Genomic DNA, 22442 nt, shown 5'->3' on the forward strand with positions numbered 1-22442 from the left:
AACTGTTTTTTGAACCAGACTGTGAACATGTTTAAATCTGCTGTAAAAATATGCGCTTTAACATCAGTGTTAATGAGGATTCTTTGACTTTTGGGGTCAGCCTCTAGTGGACATTCTGGGAACTGCAGTTTTTGGGACTCCAGAATTGGCTTCATGTCTTAATACTGGAGGGAGTTGCTTGTTAACAGTAGCTGATTGCCAACAGCTCTTTCAGCTTTCATCCAAATACACTCATAAAAAAAGATGGAGACTATTAGAACGCCAAACTTAAGGCTTTAAATCGAAGTCCATAAACTTAGAAGTGATATTACGTGGCTATATACCAGTTTTTATTGACTCTAGCCACTTTGCTGATAGCACACTGTACATAACTGTCAGCTATTTAAAGCGACAAATGCACATATTCATATTCTATATAGGTAAATATTTATTTGTAGTACTTTTTTAATTGTGTTTATTGATAAATTGAAAACTGCTGTATGGAAAAGCTGCCAAATGAAGTTTCATTGTATCTCTTTTTGCAATGACAATAAAGTGCCTATCCCTATCCCTGTCCTATATTCATGTATTTATACATTTCTGTGCATATAAACTAGCCTACAATTATTTTCTGACCTTAACCAAGAGCTGACCGTGCTCAAAAATAACCACTTTTTAATAAAACACCACCAGAGGATGACCTAGTATTTTATAAAACACCTTCATCAACAACTTTAAAAGTGTCCATATACATTAATTGTTAATTCCCTGGTAGAAAAGTAGTCTTTGCCTTCAATGTATTTGTTGTAGGTAATTAGTCTGCTATAAATGAATCTTCCTGGCTCTGTAAAGTGAAGGACATGATCATCCACGGAGAGTAAATGAGCATAATTCCTTTTTAAAGCCCTGTTAAAATGACGACAGGGAAAAGCTCTAACTGATGAAGCAGCGAAAACAATAAAAAAAAGGCAGAAAGACTGAAACTGGAATGCTAATAAACTCAATTTATTCACTATTTAGAAAACACAAATAGAGAATCATCCAATTTGCTCTGCGATTGTTTTCTACTTAACGTAATGTAGAAATGTTCGAACCAGGAAATTAACTCCAAACCGCTTCCAGGACTGCGAGTAGCTTAATTTCTCTGCAGCAGCTCTTATAAATGATAAAAAAAAAAATCCCTCTGCTGGTGAAAATCTCTGGAATAGTCTTTTAGCCTTTTTGCCCTCTGTGTGAAATGAAGACATCACTTCTCCGACACAGCGTCCCCGTGTTTTATGAAGGCTCCCTGACAAATAGGGCCTCCCCGCTACGCTCGGGTGGCCACCTTCATTCCGCACTTGGCTTGTTTACATAGCACCAGGACCATTTCCACGGATTAAACAAATCACTGCCCGAGGGGGACATCCATAATCCGCTAACGGGTCACCAGCAAGACAGTTATAAATGCCTGTGTCTGGTATTAGAGGGGGAGAATAGATGTCCGTGTCCAAAGATGACCTTCCCCCTGAATGCTGCAGCAGCCGCTCCCTGCACTTTATTATAGCAGAAGAAGAAGAAAGACAGAGAAATGTGTTATTATATTGTTATTAAATGACTGAATTTAACACACAGAAGAAAAAAAAGGTTATTCTAGAAATCAGCCTGAGCAGAAAGGAGGATTGAGGCTGTGTGATGAGAGCCCATCACCTTTTATCAGCTGCTATCACTGTGTAAGACTTTATGACACCTGCAGTAATAGTTTCAGACGTTTTCCCCACAGAAAGAAAAGGCCAGCGAAGAAGAAGGGTGAAATATTGAGCCGATCTCAGACCAATTTGCTTCATCATTTCACATTATGGCCTTATGAATTGTTCAAATTCGATAACAAGCACTCAATCCACTTTGTTATGTAAGTTAATTTGCAGAAAAAAGGAAAAAAACAGTAGCAGTGGCATTCAGTGGATCCTTGAATAAAATGTAATTTGTGTGAGAATTTGTTGTATCTGTCACAAATATTCACAATTAGCGGCGGTAATTATTTGATAGTTTCTGCAATTACGGCTTAAACGGTTAAATTTGGAACTGTGTGGAGCCCTAATTGGCCTAAATGCGATATTTTGCATATTTGCATAATGAGGAAATTGGTAGAAAATTGTGTTCATTCATTTGTGAAAAATCCTATGAATTTTATGAATTTGAAAGGTCTGTTCCTGCAGTCTGGGACTCTGCTGGCTGCTCCCCCAGAGGAGCCCTGCTGGAGGGTGGAGCTCAGGCGGAGGGCCAAACGAAGGAGATTTGGAGGAGGGAGGGAGGGAGAGGAAGAGTGGAAAGGCTTTATGCAACTTAGTGCAGAGAGTGTGGTACCAGGGAGAATGCAAAGTGTCTTTCACTGATGCACTCCACAAATTGTGTAGATATTTACGGGAGCTCTGCCACCAAAAATGTCCAATGTGGCTTGTTCATACATCCTCTCAAAGAGCGTCGAACAAGAGGGGTGGGAGTGATTCTGTAAAAGCCACAATGTAATGTTTACATCAAGCTGTAAGAAGCAACTTAGATCTATAGTGACAGTTTCTGCTTTCATATCAATTCTATTAATGCAGACATCTTTCCAGTCCCCGTCTTAGAAATGATTATTCTTCCTTTACTTTGGATGTATTAATCATCTCATAATGTGCCCTCTTCTGGTTTCACATAAGTTGCATGATATAAACACACCGCCCACTTGCTCACGATGATTTCATCTGAATATTTCCTGCTGTGTTCTAACATAAACTCACCCTTACTTCTTATGAATGTTACAGCAGGGCTGGCAGGAAGATATCCAGGTGAATTCAGGGTGAAATGTGGGCTGCTTGCATTCACACATGCAGCTTGTTTTTTTAAGCATGTATGAACTCAGCTCTGGTTAGGTGTATAGCAACAAAAAGCAGCGTTGGGGTTGATTGAAGATGTTAAAATTCAAGTTAAGGTAACTAAAAGTTTTACCCACTTGATCAGCTGAATGTAAAACAGCAGCTGTAGTTTAATCTGCAGGTTGATCTAAGTATGGGTTTCAAAAATGGAGCTAATGTGGAAGTGTCTTGAACCTGCAATCTCTCTAATGGCCAGCAGGGGGCGACTCCACAGGTTGCAAAAACCCTGATTTCAAGATTCACGTAAAAATAGGATCATTTCAGGATTCTAGATTTCAGAACGTTGACGTTCAGATACATCACAGACTGTTATCAGGCCTTTCTGTGCATATGTATATAAACTCAGCAACAAACCTGAACTCTCGTCTGATCTTTTGCATGTTTTGTCATCGCCAAATGTGTGCTTTATTGTATCTATCTCTACTTATCATGCATTTTCTATTTTCTTTGTACTTACTGTCAAGGAATTTTCATAGTCTTATATATGCATGTTAGAATGTTTAACTCTTGTATTATTCCAGTCCAAGTGTCAGGTGCAGAGTAACTTCCTTCCTATGTTATCAGGGTCACTGTAGTAATCAAGCTCTTTGTTTTGTTACTTATTGTCCAAATATGGGTATCTAACTTTAGTGTTGTCTTTGGGGATAAATATCATGCCTTACTATTTTATTCTCTTAAAAGCTCCTTTAGGGATAGGTGTTACAAATTAGCATTCTCTACAAGCACTATGATACTTGCATGGGATGGCTGTTCTCAGTTTGTCTAGTATACTGTATCTGTCCCTAACAAATAAACTACAAATAAATAAATAAATAAATAAATAAATAAATAAATAAATAAATAAAGACAGAGAGGCCTGTATGAAGAAAAAAAAGAGCCTTACATTTTTATTTAAGGACAAAAATGTATTCATCCACCGCTGAAAATAGTCCCTGGCTGATCTTCTCCTGACACCTGTTTTAGAAAGTTCTGAAACAATGACTTGATAGTCTCTTATGTCTGCTGTCATCTCTATAACAATGTGTCATTATGCACTTATTACATCTTTATAAACTCCTTGTTAATGCTCAATAAGGATGGAAACGTTTGGATTCCTGTTTCACATTCAGACGCTTCACTAAATGTTTTCTCTTCTCTGTCGATTTGAAAATAAAAACACGCCCTCAGAACTCAGATTACATTATTTTCCTCTTGATGAGAATCTGCTTTGTTTATGTTTTGTGTTTTGAGGATCATCCACATTAATTAGAATTTGACAGATCCAATTAAAACTGTAGGCCCATAATGATGCGACGAGGCCGCCACCGGGAGAGCCGCCTCAAAACAAACAGCACCGCTTTAATGTAAAGGTGGAGGGTCCAGATCACAGAGCAACGAAGAAGAAGAGGAGGAGGAGGAGGAGGAGGAGGAGGAGGCAGAGTGGTTCTCTTCTCTGCCATTCCCCAGAACCTCATAAAGCTCATAGACAATAATGATCCTGCCATAGACTGTAATGATCCCACCATTTCATGGGGTATTACACTATAATGATGATAGTCCTCCACATTTGCATCCCATCCCGGCTCTAGCTGCCGTGCTGTGCCTCCATCTTTTTACCTGGCACGGGTAATTTATGGAGCGAAGGCGTGGAGGAGCCGCGCTGGAATAATACAAGCTGCACTTAGAGTCAGCGCGGAGATTTATTACAGGAGTAAAGGCAAATAAAAACAAGGCGTGTGTGTTTGTGTGTGTGTGTGTTTGTGGTCGGTGTTCAAGAATGAAGACATCCACGACACGCCGGCGATGACAGCACATAAAGGATGATGCGGGAGGCGGGGGTGAGACCTGGGAGGGGAGGTGGGTGTGGTTGAATCGTAAAAATATTAGAGAGGAAGAACTCACCATAAAAATGTTCCATCCTCGAGGAATTCTTCTTTACAAACAGAGAGACACAAAAACGACACTCTCAAACACACAATCAGTAAAGGTGGAAAAAAGGAGGATGAGGAGGGAGGAGGAGGGGGGGTAAAAAACAACAACCCTGTGCGTATTTTACTCGCAGAGTTAATGGGAATAAAATACCTCGGTGGATGAGTGCAGATGTGTTTGATACAAATAGTCATTTTCCTATTTGCTGCCTCATTGAGCATGATGAATGATGGGAGTCAGGGAGGCGGCGTGATGAATGGCAGCACCTTGGCTCCATTGCATGCCCTATTGATTCTCCTTCTTTATTACTCCTACAACCCAGCTGGCTGCTCCTGCCCTCCCTACACTCGCTCCTCTCCACTGAGGAGGAGAAGAAGAGGAGGAGGAGGAGGAGGAGGGAGGAGAGGGGGTGTCTTCCTTCTACTGTAAGGCCACACCTTTAATAGAAAGTGAGTGTGGAAACATGCAAGAGAGCGACGTGGCTGTGAACTCGTCGGGTAAAAATAACATTTCTGATTAGTATGTTAGAGGCCGGGAGAGTCTGATGAGGACTCATCCTGGATTTGATTCCTTAGAGGGGCCATGCAAGGAATCAGACATGGTTTAAAAAAGTATGAATCAATGGACAAGGACTACCAGTGATAAGATCATGACGATCAAGACTTGAGGAAAGAGATGATTTCTGTTACAAGGAAGTCAAAGCCGGGTGTTTGCATTGGTTGCATACTTCCAAGAAGTGATGCACTTAATTTCACCTTAAACCCACGTACAAGTGAGTTAACTTGGAGGTCTTTCCTCAGGAGAAGAGGGGCTGATGTGCCAGGTTTTGCACCCCATGATTTCAAGTGCAACAAATTTGATTCGAAGTCATTCGTGGCGTGCAGAAGTGGGCAGAGTGAACCAAAAGTTGAACTCTGTAAACCTGAAACCCCCTCCTCTCTGTGGACTGTATTACGATACAGATGTGTCAGCAGGGTGAGAACTTTGAAGACGAAAGGACGAGGTTCAAGAAAGCAGAATTTAGCAGAATTTAAAGGTTTTGATAATCGTTTTCCAAAGTCTGCATTCGCGTCGGGGTCTTGTCTCTTAGTGAATGTTAATAACCGTTGTCAAGGGGGTTGTCAAGGGGTTTTAACCAATCAGAATCAAGCTTCTTACACAACCGGAAGATCAGTAAGAAAGCCGGGTAATAAAAGGTTTTAAATAAAGTTATGTTAAGTTGGAGCGTTGAGGTTTAAGCGCACTCCCCATATACAGAGGATATAGTCCTTGCAGATTTGACTCCTTGCCTTGTCCGTTTCCTGCATGTCTTCCCCTGCTCTCTGCTCCCCACATTTCCTGTCTCTCTTCACCTGTCCTGTCCATGAAAGGCCAAACTGCCCAAACAGATCACTTTAAAATAAAGTTAAGCTGATGATCGTTGATTGAGAGATTAACAGACGTTTGCCCAGCTCTGGAAACGTCTTTGCGTCCCAATTTTGTCCTTGCATCTTGAAACAGAAGATCAGTGATACCTTAAAGGAGACAACAAGAGGTGCTGGCAACACCAAGACAGGATAAGATCCAGTCCCATCGTACATACAGGACTCAGTCTGATCTCATCTTAATCAAATGAGCAGAGCACTTTGCAGCATTTAGCAAGTTACAGTGGCAAGGACAAACTTCCTTTAACAGGCAGAAACCTCCAGCAGGACCAGACTCATGTTAGACACACATCTAGAGAGAGATGTGAGAAAGAGATGGTAGTGGTGAGACGGACAGTAGTAGTTGTTGCCGCTGGAGTCTGGCACAGCTCGGCAAATTAGCTGCTCAAGAAGATCTATCACTCAGGTCGCTAAATGAGGTGGAACAAAATCTCCAGGAGAGAGAACTGTGGAATCAGAGGGACTATTCTTTATCTTTGAATCAATAAAATCATATTTGGATCTTCATTTTGTGTCAACCTGTTTCTTTGGTTAGTAGCAGGATGATGTTTGGTTTGCAGGACATGGAGCTACCTGAAAAGTGTTTCCAAAAGTCTGAGGTTTTCCTGCATTGCATGAACTTTGGGATCGTAGTTTATTGACACAACAGGCAGGAGAACCAGTTGTGGATGAATCTGCTGTCTGGACAAATAGTCCCAAACCAAAGCACTACTTACTGGATATAAAGAGGGTCCTCTGGTTTCAAGAAACTGCTTCACTTCTCAGGTAGTGAATCAACGTACCTCGACCTGTTCAAATGAGATCTTTTTCACCTGTACGTGTCAGCTTGTGTCTTTGGAGTGTTCCATGTCCAAGGTAAAACACATGTGTCGTCCATAAAGTCACGTGACTGACAGCTCAGTGTTCGGAGACTTCAGAGGATCTGAAAACATCTGAGCAGAGACTGTAACCTCAGTCCCTCAGGGTCTGTCAAACAAAGGCCTGCTCATCCATCCGTCCTCTCATCTCAGTCCACATCTGAGACGCCTCGGTCTGGAGGACGTCCCGCGGGGCGTTGATGTGTGAGTGTGTTGTCACTGCTCTGTCTGTATGACAGGGACTGTGTCTCCAGCTTAGCGTGACATCATCACGCCGAGAGGATGACACGGAGAGGGATTACATAAAGGTCATGACAGGAGACACGTGGAACTTGGAGACACAGTTGTTCCAGTCCGGCAGCATCTTGAGATTCTTCAGTGCGCCGCTGCAGCGAGGCGTGAAGGAGGGACGACGTGTTTGGATCAGTCGTCTTAAAACTGTCTGGAGAACAGTTTAGATTTCAGTGAGGGAAAGTATCTCAAAACATGTGACCCCGTCCTGACAGAAACAAGACTGGAGCTGAATACAGAGTGTGATGAAGAGTGAGGCTGTGCACTCCTGTTAGTGCACTGAAATGAACTTTACTGTGTGTACTTTGTCTGTAGTGGCACAGTGCCAGACTTTTTAAAAGTTTATTTCACCACAGATCTGACATCACCATCATCTCCTGGAAACAAGCTGCAACCTTCCATCCATCTATTTTCTTATGCCTGTCCTGGACCGGGTCGTGGTGGCAGCATCCCTCTCCTCAGGAACGTTTTCAAGCTCCTCCTCCATCCTGACAAGATGCCCAAACTTCTTCAACTGAACCCTTTGGATGCAAAAGAGTAACAGCTATACACCGAGCTCCCTCAGGATGTCCGAGCCCCTCACTTCATACCTTTAGAGGAGACTCATTTTGACCGTTTTGCTTCCACAATCTCAATCTTTCAGTCATTGCACAAAGCTCATGACCACAGGTGAGGGTTCACCTTCAGGCTCCCAGCTCCATCTTCACCAAGAGGTGTCGGGTACAATGCTGGCATTACTGCTGACACTGCAAGACATGTCTGTCGATCTCATGATCCACACTTTAAGTGTCTCAGGGTCTGCAAGCAGGAACCTCAGGTGTTGAAGTTGAAGCTGGGCTGCGGTTTCGCCTGGTGGTTGAGTCACACACATATGTCACTCTTTCTCCTGGTTTCCTGCTTTATCCACTCTCCTATCGTCTCTGAATAAAGGCGCAAAAGCTTGAGAATATGCAGTATATATTCAAAAAATGAAGTCGCAGTAAAGTAAAGAATTGCAGTTCCACAAATGTCCACTTGAGGCAGGCTCCAAAAGCAAAGCATTAGATTTAAATGCTGATTCTTACACCAGATTTAAACATGTTTGCAGCCTGGTGCAAACGGCTTTGATCCTCATAACTCAATTCTTCATTCATGCATTGAAGACACTAATCTCTTCATTGCGGCAAAGATTCTGCTGAATTAGAAGTCAGGCTGAGTTGGAAGGCAGGTGGGCATGTTGTAGCTGTTAGCTTAGAGGCTAAAAGCAAGCCTTAACCCGACGTCTTTGCCTCTAAGTAATTAAAAGTTAGGTTGAGTCCAAGCGGCAAGAATTGAAGCCAATGTGGAAGTGCTAAAAACTGCAGTTCATCAAGTGTCCACTTGAGGCTGGCTCCGGAAGTACAGGAAACCACATACACATCAATTCAAGAAAGCCGATCTTTACAGCAGAAATAAACATGTTTACAGCCTGGTACAAAAGACGAGTGTAGTCTGGATAGCTCATTTCTCAATCGGCACACACTGTATGGGGGGGAATTTTTTCATAACACTGCAATTTAGAAGATATTAAGATTACGAGTTTTCCATTATGAGAGGCACAGCTGATTTGATTGACAGGCAGGAAAACTGTAGCTGTTGGCGAGGAGGCTCAAAGCCCGCCTCTTTAGGTCACAATCGCTTGACAGAAGTTTTGTTGAGTTCAACATTTCCAATATGGCTGCCTCTGACGATTGGCCTCAAAACAGCGCTTCAGAAACAGATGGTTGACGTCACGGATACTACGTCCATCATCTATACAGTCTATGGATAATACTAAGTCTGAATGATACATTTCTTTAATTAAAGCCAAGTGCAATTCATATAACTACCAGCAATGCAGTGCAGTTTACTTGCACGACATTGCACATTAGCGTACCTCCACCTGGCATATTTTTGCACATTTCCCCTCTGCAGAAATTCCAGTATCTGCATCAGCTCTGCCTTCACTGACTAAACTGCTGATGTTGATATTGTGCTTTTATATTGCGTCATTTAAATTGAGTCCCATTTCTAAGTCAGATTTTAGAAACCATGAGTGACTCACTGAGAGTGCGTCCATGTTTTGTACGGTCTAAGTCTGGAAATAAGAAACACAACGTACGCCTGCGTTCTCTTCTTCTTTTGTAAAAGTGAAATTAAAGCCAGTTTGTCTTTCTGTCAGATTTTTTTTAAACACTTTTCCTTTAAAAAAGAAAGATTTTAGTGAAAATCTGAAACTATGAGAGAAACATTTATCTAAGCATGCTGCTGGAGGTGTGACATCACTGCAGCATTCAGCAGAAAGCATATTTCTGTTTGCATTATATACGCTGTGTAGTTCCAGAGAATCCAACGCCTGATTTAAAAAACAATACTCAGAGAAATAATGGGCAATCTCTGCAACTGATGAATTAAATTTCGATTCATTTCCTAAATGGGCGAGCTCGAGATAGAAATGATCCCGACCAATAATATGCATACACATATTACTCTCCTGATCACACACACACACACACACACACACACACACACACACACACACACACACACACACACACACACGCGTACCATCTCCCTCTCAGCACGGCCTGCGTGAAGCTTCCCAGACTAAATTACAAATGTTTCAGAGGATTGGAGTTGCAGGACATAATGAAGCAGTGCGGCACGCTGAGAGGTAATTACCCAGCAGCACTCCTGCCGCTCTGCAGCCCTGCGAGGTGAGCGAGAAGATGAATAGCCAAAGTACAAAAGCACTGACCCCTCAAAAGTTTCATTTACCGTCTCCCCCTTCTATCTGCCTCCCCCCTGGTTTTGGGGAGCTTGGAAGAGGTAATCATGGGAGGACAGTTTTGGTAGCTTGATGAATGGTGTGTGTGTGGATCTGGTGCTCGTACGCACACACACGTATTTATCTACTCGGGCCTACAAACCAAGGCAAGCAGGGCTGGAGATGTGGAGCATGCTGAGTCTTATTGAGTCACTAGGGCTGGTTGAGCGGAGAGGAGGAGGAGGAGGAAGGGGAGGAGGAGGAGGAGGAGGAGGAGGAGGAGGGACGGAACGATGGAAGGAGGACAGAGCGCCTGGCTGGGAGACGTGGAGCAGATCAATTTTCCCCTCCAGCCTATCAGTCATGTCCTCTCACTCTGTCCGTTTCTGCTGATGACACACTTTCTCTGCCCATCGGCCCATTTCCAGGCTGAGGAGGGAAGGTGTGTGTGTTTGTCTTGTGTGTTTGTGTGTGTCAGTCAGAGAGGGAGGAGAGAGAGAGAGAGAGAGAGAGAGAGAGAGAGAGAGAGAGAGAGAGAGAGAGAGAGAGAGAGAGAGTAACTGGGGGTTGTCCAAGGGGAGAAGTCAGAGGCGCCCTGTTTCTAAGTTTCCTCTCCCAAGAGTGAAAGTGCTCAAAATAAACCCTCCGATTATTCACTTGAGTCACTACGATAAACGAGTATCTGATGGAAAGGAAACATCCTGCATTTAAAATGTCATCAAGTATTGTGTATCAAAAGTAAACGTACATGTGCAGAAAAAGAACTAGATGTTAAAATGTGAATGTGCCAATCTTTAAGTAGTGGCAAACTCTGCTGTTGAAATTGAAGCCAATGCTGAAAGGCAAAACAAACTGCAGTTCCTCGAGTGTCCACTAGAGGCTGGCTCCAAAAGTCAAAGAATCTTCATTAGGTCTTTTATTAAAACGCCCATTCTTACCCTACAATCATTTAAAATGAAAACTGTTTTTGGGTATGGGGTTCTTCATTGATTTCGTCCATATGACAAAAATAGAGCACTGGATCTGATAGGTTTCTATTCTAGTCGATGTGTTAACTTCCACTGGATCCACTCCGTTGTGTTCCGGCTACGTCTCTGATCCAGCAGGTCGGAGTCCTCCGGATCAGATACACAAGACTTCTATTTTTTGCCGGATGCCGGAGCATGACGCATCAATCTCAACAGAGCAGATGGAGCGGGACAGGAAGTCAGGTTTCACCAAAACAAAATGAAAACATCTGGTTAATTTTCAGAATAAAACACTCTGTGTTATCACCAGATCGTATTTCACTTAACTACAACAACAAACCAAAGTCATGATGAGCGGAGCCAGGCCTGGAGTCAACAGGTCCGAGGTTTTCAGAGGACCAGAAAGACAACATGGATGAGGAGAGGAGGAGGAGGAGAATCCTTGATTCAGGGATTACTGCAGGAAAACCTCGGCCACATGACCCCAGCTGTTCCGGTGGTCCAACTCTACAGAGGATCAGAGCAAACCGGACACGGATCTGGTGGAAGTCTCGTGTAGGGGGGGAAGCCTGCAGCAGGAGGGGCAGAAGAAGTCTCCCCTAATGACTGTTTCTAGGTTTATATCTCTAAAGCTTGTCTGAGGACATTTCTGCAACACTGATATAAAAGTATAAAACATAAAAATGACAACAAAGTTGAAGGATGAACACAATAAAGCAGAAAAACCTCCCACCTACTCGCTCCTGGTGAATCTTCTAGTTTAGTACCTGCTGCATGAACACATCGCCTCACCCTGACTCCACACAGGCGGGGAACAGTCTGTTTGAAGTCGGGGTCAACAGATCTGGAGGTTTGCATTCACACATGCAGCCTACCTGGGTAATGTCAGGAAATTTGCAGGAGAGAGGTTTCTGTGTGTGTGTGTGTGTGTGTGTGTGTGTGTGTGTGTGTGTGTGTGTGCGCGTGTGAGAGAGAGAGAGAGGGAGAGAGAGAGAGAGCACACCTGGGGGCAGCAGTCAGAGACAACTGGCTTCTGTCAAAGTTTCCTCCTCCTCCCAGGAGTCCATCGAGGAGGAGGAGGAGGACGAAGGCCCCTCAGGTGAACCGGCTCTGCCTCCTCTCCCCGGTGTGCCAGCGAAGGTGGCAGCATCCAAAGTCTGTCGATGCATAATGCATTAGAGGCCTCCTTCTACTGACAGCCCCCTCTGCCGCCTTCCACTCCGGCAGCCCGCCCGCTAATCAGAAACGACATATCCCAATGTCCAGGCGCACACACATGCGCTCCCAAACACACACACGCAGAAATGTACTAATCAAAAAGTGTATTTCCTAGAGGCCGACTCCCAAGAGAAATCCAGCTGGAAGAAATTGGAATAATTTATTAGCTTACAAGTTTTCGTTGACAGTTAGCCCGAGGCTATTTATCTCAGTAATAGAGAACGTCTCCAATGTGGCAAAATTGACCAAATCAAACAGCTTTGATCAGAAAATGAATCTGGCAAGGCTGTCTGTCTGCGGGCGTCCCACGAGGCGAGCCGGGAAACAAACAAACCTGAGAGACGGAGACGAAGACGGAGGAGAGAGAGAGAGAGAGAGAGAGAGAGAGAGAGAGAGAGATTATTTAACAAGTGACCACAGGCAAGAGGAGTGAAGGATGGGCTCACACCGAGAGTGAAATCTCCGCCTGTAAATTATTATTAATTCCACAAAAAAGAGGGTTTCAAATGGAGGATAAATAATGTGACAACGGCAGAACATCAGAGCAATTTGTAGAGTTTACGGTCTCTCTTCATCGAGTTTGAGACGGCAAAAAATTGTCCTGCTTTTTCATATTACAGCAACAGAACGGCTAATTCACTTTGTCAGCTACAAAAACAGAGGAATGGAAAAGACAAAGACGGCAGAAAAAAGACCCGTCAGCTCCGGAAATATACATCATACTACAGGAGCATCCACACTGAGGCTTTATGAGAGAGGGTGGAGGTTTTACTGATGTAGTTTGAACTTATTTTAACATTTTAATAAACCGTTAAGAAGCTTCATCCACAGAAATACTTCAGATGTTATTACCTGTTGAGTATGAGGAGGTCAAAGCTTAGAGCCAGTTAAACAAATAGATTTGACTTGTCTTTAAAAACAGCTTCTATAAAAGTATTTAAATTCAGATGTATTAAAAGATCATGTGTAGTGAGCGGGTGGTTATGCAAATTAGAAACCTGACAGGGTGAGCAGGACGCTGACATTAAGCAAAGGGACTCTGACTCATATAACCACCTGATCACTATACATTATCCCGCCTATAACCCGGGTACTAACTAAAGACATAAACCAAGCGGCAACCTCCGGTCTAAAAATATGAGTCAATGCGGAAGTGTTAAAAGCTGCAGTTCATTGAGGATCCGCTTGAGGCTGGCTCTGGAAGTACCGGAAGTCACATACACATGAATGGGGAAAAGCTGATCTTTGCAGCATTAATAAACATGTTTACAGCCTGGTACAAAAGATGAGTGTAGTCTGAATAGCTCATTTCTCAATGTCCTCTCACTGTGAGGGGGGTGAATTTTTTTCTAATTTGGCAATTTCGAAGATATTGAGATTACTAGTCTTCCAATGAGAGGCACAGCTGCCTGCAGGAACACTGCAGCTGTTGGCTAGGAGGCTCAAAGCCCGCCTCTTTACGTCACACTGGCTCGACAGAAGCAATATGGCTGCTGCAGCCGATTGGTCAGAAACAGATGGGTGACGTCACGGATACTACGTCCATATTTTTTACAGTCTATGACATAAACAAGATAACTGATGAGATTGATTCAAAGATGATTTATCAGAGGGCTAAAAAAAATAGTCCCTCTGATTCTGTGGTCAGTAACACTTCCATGTCAACAGGTTGTTTTCAGCCTCCTTATGATGTGAAACAATGTTAAACTGAACAATTCAATTCACTGCTTATATGTGAGAGTTCACATTAAACTGAATAGAATAGAACAGAATAGAATACAAAGGAATAGAGTGGAAGGGAATAAGATATTACTTTATTGATCCCGGGGGGAAATTCGGTTGTTGCAGCAACTCAGACACAAGAACAACCGAGAATACGTTTAAATAAGTAAAATAAAATAAGTTAAAATAAAAATAGATACATGAAGATAGAATACAAATTTAAGATATTTACAAATGTGACAAATGGTTTAAATAGTAATAATTACAGGCAGTATTAAAAATGTTTCAGGAGTGAATGGAATAGAATAAAATAGAACAGAACGCAATAGAAAGGAATGGAATGATATGGAATGGGATAGATGACAACAACATAGAGTAGAATAGAATAGAATAGAATAGAATAGAATGGAATAGAAATGAATGGGATGGGGTGGAATAGAATACAGAAGAATAGAATAGAACAGAATGAAATACAAAGTAATATAATTCCAAGCTTGATCCGAAAAGGCAACTGGATTTGGTAGAAATGGACGGAAAGGAATATTATATTCTATCATATAATATAATGACATGCAATTGGATGAAATAGAATAAAATAGAATACAAAGGAATCAAATAGAATGGAATAGAATAGAACAGAATGGAATGCTTGCTTATTTGAGCGCCATCTTCAGGGTAAAATATTCTCACACATTAGAATACCTCTCTCTGTATTATTTACTGACGTATTGGTGCTGCTGGTGTTTAGGGTGCAGCTTACTTTTTAGATGACAAGGAAGGTATTTGAAGTGCGTCTCACCAGCTGAAGTTTATGAGAGTTATTTCATGTTAAAGAGAGGATGTGACATAAGCTCTGTGGACTCCTGCAGTGTCCTTTACCAGGTTATCAGAGTAGAAGAAATACAACAACATGCACTAACACAAGAGTCAATGATGTTAACATAACCATCAGTGTTTGCTCTATTTGGCTTCATTTTTGACAACAGGAGGAGATAGAAGCATGTCGTCCATGTTTACATACAGTCAGTGTTTGCTACAGATTTAAAGAGCTGTACTTGACTAGGAGTGTTTTCACATTGTGGATATCTTGTTTTAACCTCACATTAAAGGGTCAGAATACTTTGATTTAAGAAGAGTGTGTTTTAATTTCTAAGATAACGTAATGATAGAAAGATACTTTTGAGCGCTGGAATCAAACGTTTCAGTGTTTAAAAGCACGTTATATATGAAATCTTTATTGCACGCACATACTCGCTTGAATCTGTGTGCAAGAGAAATGAGAAGTGTGCCTGGAGATGATTTTTCATTTTGTGTTTCGCTCCAGCTCTGCCCCCTTCTACAGAGGATCCAATCAATCTGCCAGCTATTAAGTTTGTTAATTGATAATGCATACTAATTAGGCTGAGCGCGCTTACTTTGGAGACTCTGAGGAGCTAATTGTAGGCACGGCTCCAAATGGAGTTTAAAACAGTCTGTGCCAGGTAAAAATTCATTAGGCGGATAGATTGGAGAGGACGAGGAGGGGGAGGAGAACAGGTGGAGGGGGGAGGCGGGGGGGAGGATGGGGGTCAATGCTAATGCCAGTCTATGGAGAAATTTCCCGCCGTGATCCAATCATTGTTTCACTTCTGGAGAGACTTTGTTATTGTTCTGCAAACTTCCTCTCCTTTTCTCTCCTTTTCCTGCACGATGGAAACTTATGAGACGCTTTCAAACACGGCACATATCTGATTCATCGCTCAAACTCTCTCCTCCTCCTCCTCCTCTTCCTCTTGTGATTGACGTGCATTTAACATAATGAGACCTATCTGCTGGATCTCGGCGTGACGGCTGTGAATCAAAGGCCCCGGCTGCTAATTGAGACGGTTGTGGTGTGTTTACTGTCCCCCTCTCGGTGTCAGCCTGACGACCCTTTGAACCGTCTGTCAGTCCACCCGACAAATGAATGTGTCCCTCACAGTGAGAGGCATGCCGGGGGATCATGTCAGAAGCATGTTTTACAGCTCGCCTCAGTGTCTTTGTCACTGAGACGGAGGCAGAGTGACGGGCAGAGATATAGTGTCTGAAAAAGAAGCCCTGCAGGAGTTTGCAGATTGCACAGGGGAAGGGAAGGAGTGCATACTGAGTTGCATGTTAGGTGGATTTGAAAGACATCCAAACAGATAAGCTGAGTGCAGTATGAACTCTGTGTTCCAGATTCACAGAGCAGGGCCAGGAGGAAGGTTTGAGGTGTGGAAGGAGAAATGAGGCAGAAGAGGGATGCATGGAGTGAGAGAATCAGGGCTGACGCAATTCACACGTTACAAATACACATGTAGCCGACAGCTGACTCTCATACTTGTGTTTTTTATTATCAATTGTTGCTGCTTTATGTTACTTCTTTTAATTCCTACATCTGAGGCAGGCACCCAAATTAATCTGCAGAAGTCAGAAGCTCAATCTTCAAATCTGACTATAAAAAAATCACACGAACATTTAATTTTACATGAAAAAAACATGTGAATTTAATAAATAAACTAGTTTAAAAGCCTATTTAAAAGTTGTATTATTAAGATGTCTTATGTTGGTTTAACTGTGTCCATCGTGGCTCATTACTACATTTGCTATGGGAGTGTCCTGCTGTTAAGTCCTTGTGGTTTAGAAGTGCATGCCATCATGACAGGAATTTTGCATACTGTTCTTTCCTTCTCCCCTTCTGTTTGCATTTTGGGCTACAAGCCCCAGACTAACACTAGCCCTGCTGTCACACGCCTGTGGGCCCTCGGGTGCTGAAAGACTGATTCTTCTTAACTGGAAGGAGCGAAAGCCAGCATGCTTCATGAAGGACTCTTGGCTGAAGGATTACCTTGACCTGCTAAATATGGAGAGAGCTGCTGGTCTCTTAAAAGACTTTGACCGAGGTCTGAGTGGACTCTGGGACATTGTCAGGAGAGGTCTGGGTTAAGAGCTTTGTACTGTATTTATCTGTGTTCATGGTCCTCTGCAAGGAGACTCTTCTGTATTGTCGTCTCCCTGCTGCTGTTATAACGGCTATTCAACCTCCTAGTTGTTTCGTTGTGTACCTGAACCCACCCATCATGAATTGGTTATGAAGTATCATGTTTAATGATTGATAGTCACTGCCAGATGTAAATGTGTACAGCACTGTTAACTGTTGTCCTGTTGTGTCTGCATGTGTCTTCTTTAACATTTCCTCATTGCTGCTTCCTGATTGTCTTGCTCCTTGTATTTTATGTCCATGGACACTTTCTCAAAGACGGTCATATCATGTCCTCATGTAGCTTTTAGTCATTTTTAATTGTATGGTGCTATTTGTACTTTTCTTTTCCTCTCTTTGTTTGTTTGTTTGTGTTTTGGTTTCTCCTCTACCTTCTTGTTTTGATTTTATTTGACTCTATTTTATCTTTGTTTAATCTTGATCTTTTTAGGGAGCCTTTTTAACATCTTGCAAGAGACTACGGATGTAAACTAGCCTTTTGGCTAACTCTGGCATATTTACAGAAGTGTTATTTAATATGCATGGTCCTTTTAAATAATAAATAAAAAATAATAATAAAAAAATGTACCCCCCCCAGTGTCATGTGCAGTGTTGTGGTGTCTGCTATGATATTGTATCTTTTCTTTCCTATGTCTGTTATTGTTTTGTCAAATAATAATACAAAAAGTTTTATTAAATTCAGTAAAAAAAATTAAAATTTTCTCACTGTATTGGCAGATATTTGTACTTATTAAAAAGCAATTATGCATCTATTTTGGCTTCAATTATCTTGATAAAAAATCTAAACCTGGACACTTTTTCTTGCAGAGAATGGAAACCTTGGATTTTGATGAATCATCTATGATAAAAATAATAAATCCCTGACTTTTCATTTCTGTATAATTCCACATGAGGCTGATATACACCAAGCTTCCTATCGCAATCATTAAACTGATGAGAGGTAACAGATACAGATCTGCAGGGAGGAGGGGGGGAGTCAGGGCGATTCTAGGGATCCATGACTGACAGGGGGCCCTGAAAGTTATCAGAGCATCAGGTAATTGTTTTTCAATATTTAATCGTTTAACAAACACCAAGAGATTGCTTTATTCACAGTGTACTAGACACACACACACACACACACACACACACACACACACACACACACACACACACACACACACACACACACACACACACACACAAATTACATCAAATAATCCGGTCCTGTCCTCGCCCCTTCTTCCTGATTACACCCTGAGTGAGGCTGCAGCGTCATGTCTTAACTTTTTATGTGTAATGTCACTGTTTGCAGAGTTTACCTACACCTCTGCATGCTGTTGTATTTTTAAGGTTGGTGTGTTTTGCAGAAATTAAGTAGTTGGACCCAAAATTATCACTTTTCATGGGGCCTTAAATCCCTGGTAGCATCCTGCATGCACATCAGGCCACCTATGATGCTTCCTTGGTTCACTTTCAGAAGGTTCTGACCTCTGCAGACCTGAAACATCCAACTAGAGCTGCACTCAGACATCCAGCCCTCACTGTTTGACACTTGTTACATTATTACTCTGAGTGTTTGGAGATAATCTGACTATAAATGAGACAAAAGCACTCTGCAAGAACAGTGCAAGTCTTCTATATCGATGTTTTGCTTTCTAAGTCCCTCATTTGGTCAAAAACATTCCTACATTAGAACATCGTGGTGTGTTCAGGAACCAGATATGTCAGGATTGAGTTAAATGCCATAAAAATAAAACACTTTGCTGAAATTGTCTCTTATTTGTAGTTCAGGCCGCTCCTCGGTCGTGTATCTCATCACTTTTGTCCCATTTGTCCTTCCACAGCACAAACACGAGGCCCCCCTGCTCCGTGAATACGAGATGAGACGTTAAAAACACCTCCAGTAATTCAGAATTAGGAGCTTTATGAAGAAGAAAAAGGCGCTGATGGAAGCTGCGGCGGTGAAAAATGGAAAAACAGAGCGCCTGCTTTCCCCGGGAGGCGTTTCGGCGGCGGCCGAGGGGGGGAGGCATGCCGGCCAAAAGAAACCAATTTATCAGAGAGATGGAAACGATAGTTAAAGCAGGCATTCATTTTCTAAGACACTGACGCTCGCCATTAAAATGTGCTGTGTGACATAAAAGTCGCTGAATGGAGAGGAATGTGTGCATTTTTCACTCTGCGGGTAATTAAAGCCACCTGTTTTACACCTTTAAGGATCGCTCAGAGGACGGGAACAGATCACCTGCAGGGGGGGAGATGCAGCTGGGTTGTTTTTGAAAGAGCAGAATGAAACACTGTGTTTAAAAGTCTGAGTTTAATCTTAATATTTGAACGTCACGCGGTGAAATCAAGGAGTTTATCTGAGTTAAAGTCCAAAGCTTTAGCAGCTATTCAGCAACACTTTCCTCCAGCCGCGGTGTGCTATCAGAGGAGAATAATCCGCCTTAATGTCGCTGTTTATCCACGGCACAAACAACGTTCACAAGCGCACAACCACAACATGTCTGACAGAGTCGTTTCAGATGCAAATTGGCCGATACAGATTTAAAATTCCTGCTGCACTGATTCTCAGCATGTAATGAATCCTAACAAATCCACCTGATTCAAACGCTCGCTTATTTACATAAATATCAATAAGAAGACATTATGACAATTACTCGCCCTATTGGCCACAAACTTTATAAGCTTGAAAATATACTTTATTTTCATTAGGAGCCATGAAATGCAGTCATTAGCGCATTAATTAGGGCCACTATAAACAATTATGTGGGTTAGTTTTTCAGATCTCCTGTAATGGGTCATTGTTGTGAGAGTATCAACACCGCAGTGAGACTAATTCAAACACAGAGAAACCTCAGGGCGGCACAAAGGGCGAGAAGTCCTGCAGCAGAAAACGGACAAATAGAATAATGTCGGGTGTTTTATACGGAGGTTTGTGTGAATCTGAACACATCAGCAGACGAGTCCGGGGGAGAGGAAGGAAAGAAAAAAAAACACAGAACAAAAAACAATCCATTACCTGCTGCAAACAGCGCTTGTCCACACAGTTCATAGCGTGGTGATACAGCAGCAGAAATGTGCTGTAAATGCAGGGAAGCAGCGAGATTGAGGAGTCACATACAATGAGCGTCACCTCAGGGGGGGGGGGACAGTGGCCTCAGCGTGGGGGAGGGGAGGGAGGGCAGATTCAGCAGCACGTCTCTTAACACTGCAGCAACTTTACAGGAAATACAAGAAAGTTCTTCTGTGTTCGGACGAGTGCAGCAGGTTTATGAAAATGAAGTTTAATGATGCTGCAGGAGAAGACACGGTTCACACACAAGAGGCCAGGATCAGGATGAGACTCACAGGTAAGCTCACCTGATGTTAGAGATGATCACTGTAAATGTATCAGTCTGACATTCTGCAACCCTGCTTCTCTAATCTTCTGTATTTCATTGTTATTTTTAATAGTAAATTACATTTTTTAGGAGCTTTGGAGTATTTTCTACGGTGGCCCTAAAGGTCAACTGCACAAACAATTCACAACCACAATAATAATTTAATGAAACTCAAAAATAATCCACAAATAACTGAAATGTTTCATGAGACAAATATACAAATATGTTGTGAATTTTGTTTTGCGTTTTGTCTTTACATTTTGTAGTTTTTTTTGCATGTAATTAAATATTTTGTGTAACCTTCAACCTTTCAGTGTAACATGAAATATTTTGATGTTATATAAACAGTCCTTGTGTTTTTGTTTTTTTATGTTTTTGTATTTTATGACTTATTTTTGTTTTTTGTTTGAGATTCAACAAAAGGCGTTTTAGTTTTTTGCATTTTGTGGTTTTTTTTTTTACATTTAGTGTCATTTTTTGTAGTTTTATTGAATATTTTTGAGTTAAGTGAAATGTTTCTGTATTACATGGAATATTATGTGTTTCATGAAATGTCTTTGTGTTTTGAAAAATACTCTTTCCTTTTTTTAATATTTTTTTTTTCCTTTAAGTTTCATGAACTGGTTTTGTCTTCTGTAAAATGTGTTTGGTATTTAGTTAAATATATTTTGTGTTTCATGTTTTGTTGTGGAGTTGACCTTCAGGGCCACCGTAAGGATCCTTTGTACTGTCTTACAAAAATAATGAGTTTAGGATTCAGTATTTATGTGAAATGCAAAGGTACCAAAGTTAAAGGAGTTATAGAATGGCTTCATTTTTATTATTTATATAAATTAATTATTGTTCACAATAAACCAGTGTGTAAAAGAAATTCATTTTGCAGAGTCAGCAAATCTAAACTTTGGTAACACAGCCATGTTGTGTATATAAGTAACTTTACTTTTAGGTAAATGTAATGTTAATTTCTGAAGATGTTTTTATTCCCTTAAAGATATTTTAAAGACTTTTTATCCTCTGAATAAATCGCCTCTTTTATCTTTTATAGACTGATTCTTTTTATTGTTTCCTGTTCGGGCTGTCTATTATTTTTTCTAACAATCTACTTGTTTTCATATTTGAGTTCTTTTGTATAAAATATTGTTCGTGTGTCATTATGCTTCATTTGTTCCTTTTATTATGCTGCTATGTTGTCATGCTGCTCCATTCAAATTACCCTAAAAGGAAATGAATAAAGTTGATTAAACTGAACTGAACATCCCTGAGAGTTCACGTGCAAAAACAGGATTAAGGGACTCACATTTGCTCTATATGTAAACATGTACTCCCTCATTAAACTCCAAACTCAGAGACGTGCAACAAAATGTTAAAGAGTTAAATCCTCGATGCCGGACCTTCAGAGAGGATTTTGGACCAAAAAGGAACCAAAACAATGAAACCACTAAGAGGAGGAAACCTCGAGTCCACGCCTGGTTGTTTTTAAAAATTGTGTCTTATTGAGTTTAATAAACATAAAAAGATGTGGATGAATAACTCATCTCTAAAACTGATTCTATTTGAGAGGCTGATTGAACATTAGAGGGTTTGAAATGATTCAAAGAAGCTGCAGATTTTAGGTTTCTTTTCCACAAATAGCAAAAATAGAAATCAAGTGAAACCAGATTTTTTTTTACTCTGAGTGTAAAACAGAGAGAGAGAGAAAGAGAGAGAGAGAGAGAGAGGGAACACACACACACACACACACACACACACGCGTGCAGAGGGCATGTGTGTGTTTCCGTCTGGTGTGTGAGCATGTGGCTCCTTCATCGTCAGTGTGTGTTTTTTTTGCACTGATGTATATTTCGTTGTCCGCCGGCTTAATTTTGATTTATAGTCCGTCCATAAATTAGAAAAATATGTTTTAGAATTCCATCCCGGGGAGAAGGCGGCCCGTGATGTCAGGGGATTGGGTGATATTTAAGATGTCAGAAATACATATTGGATTAGTGCGCTTTGTTCCCCGGCAACAGCAGGTGTTTAATCATGGCTGATGGCTGCAGCGAAATGCGTTA

The 22442-nt window shown here is 41.6% G+C and overlaps 1 long non-coding RNA gene across 1 annotated transcript; it reads right to left on the reverse strand.

Moving 5' to 3' along the window:
- Positions 1-963: 963 nt before the first annotated feature.
- LOC117830966 lies at positions 964-12637 on the reverse strand. The gene is made up of 2 exons (XR_004634874.1): positions 12092-12637; positions 964-1514 (listed from the first exon to the last, which is right to left on the reverse strand). It is a non-coding gene; the product is annotated as an uncharacterized LOC117830966 (long non-coding RNA).
- Between the last annotated feature and the right edge of the window lie 9805 nt (positions 12638-22442).

Source organism: Notolabrus celidotus, chromosome 19 (genome assembly GCF_009762535.1).
Source record: "Notolabrus celidotus isolate fNotCel1 chromosome 19, fNotCel1.pri, whole genome shotgun sequence".
Classification (NCBI taxonomy): Eukaryota; Metazoa; Chordata; class Actinopteri; order Labriformes; family Labridae; genus Notolabrus; species Notolabrus celidotus.